A 1,595-nucleotide genomic window follows, 5' to 3' on the forward strand; every position below is an offset into this window, starting at 1 on the left:
ATTGAAATTTATTTTGCTTGGTAAAGAAAAAAACATTCTCCTTTGAAGTTGCATCAATAGCAACAGAATCTATGATTTTTCCGAATGATTTAAAATTGATTTCAGGCGTTCACCCGCATGTCTAAGCAAAAGTGTGACTGAATTGTATAAAAATTTTTTCAAAGCGCGGGGGCTGTTCAGGGTGAGTGCTCACCATTGCACTGCGGTGGCGCTGACCTCTAGCTATTAACCCATATGTGGCAACTCGAGTGCCCAATTCTCGTTTCCGCTTCCCCTTATAAACATTTGTTTTTACAGAAAATTGTTCTAGATCATCTGTCCACTTAGGCAATTCCTTAATGTTTTACTTGCATATATTTCATTAGGTTTGTTGTCAATCCAGCCCACTGGAGGAAAAATTTCCTTTCGACAAACACCGATATATTATTCCAAAACCACAAATTTTAAAAGATCACTCGTTCGAGGATACTGATGTACTTTGTAAATGTTGAATTACAGAATCTCAGTCATACAATAGCAAAAGGGTTTAATTTTATCAGTTCATGCAATAGCAAGGTAATTTTTATCAGTTCATACAATAGCAAGGTAATTTTATCAGTTCAGCAATAGCAAGGTAATTTTTATCGGTTCATACAATAGCAAGGTAATTTTTATCAGTTCATACAATAGCAAGGTAATTTTTACAGTGTTCAAGTATATGTTTGTATCCTATTTGAAACCATCGAAGTGGACTAAAGAATAATTAGGACACTTTGTTCCTTTTCAAGGAAATCTTTAGTAAATGGCGAATCATTATCACTTTACTTTCTATTTGCAAGTATAAGAAGAGCTGTTAAAAGTGATAAAGAAAAGTGTAACATATTAGGTTTATTTTGATAAAATGCCAACAGCATCTTTGGGGTTTCCCAGGCGGTCAACCCATCCAAGTACTGACCAGACCCTACTTGCTTAACTTTGCTGATCGGACGAGAAGCGGTGCTTTCAACGTGGTATGATCGTTGGCAATTATATAAGTACCATTAACCTCATTTATCTCAGTGCTCACGATTCTTTCATCATTTAAATAGAATGTAAATTGGGTTTTTGAATCACCCTTCATTACCATTACATTCTACTTATGACGCATGTAAGAACAGAAACACCATACTACCGGCCCCTATAAAAGGAATTCTAGCAAAAGGTTCCCTCAAGCAAATGTATATTTTACAATGAAAGGATATACTTAAGTAAGGGTAAAGGTACCGCGTTAAAGTCACCGCTTCTCGTCCATTCAGCCAAATTAAGAATAGTTTGGGGCTGGTCAATACTTTCATGGGTGACTGCCTGGGAACACCAGATGCTCTTATTATTACTAAACACGTTAAAATATTATTCATATCTTGAGAGTTTCCGCGCCAGGTAAAGCAAACATAAAAAATTTTATTTGAAAACATTCAAAAACAAAAAATTTGCAAAATAGGAACTACAAATAACACAATGACAGAAGAAGCTCGAAAACATGTCCATGTCCTAATCTACTATTTTTCCCCATCCATAAAAGGTTTTTTTTTAAAAATTTATATCAAAAATGCAAAGATTTTAATTAGTATTATGTC

At 34.6% G+C, this 1,595-nt stretch overlaps 1 pseudogene; it reads right to left on the reverse strand.

Moving 5' to 3' along the window:
* Positions 1-881: 881 nt before the first annotated feature.
* On the reverse strand, positions 882-1,003 carry LOC119592792 (annotated as a pseudogene).
* Positions 1,004-1,595: the final 592 nt, after the last annotated feature.

The sequence above is a fragment of the Penaeus monodon genome, chromosome 30 (assembly GCF_015228065.2).
Source record: "Penaeus monodon isolate SGIC_2016 chromosome 30, NSTDA_Pmon_1, whole genome shotgun sequence".
NCBI classification, from domain to species: Eukaryota; Metazoa; Arthropoda; class Malacostraca; order Decapoda; family Penaeidae; genus Penaeus; species Penaeus monodon.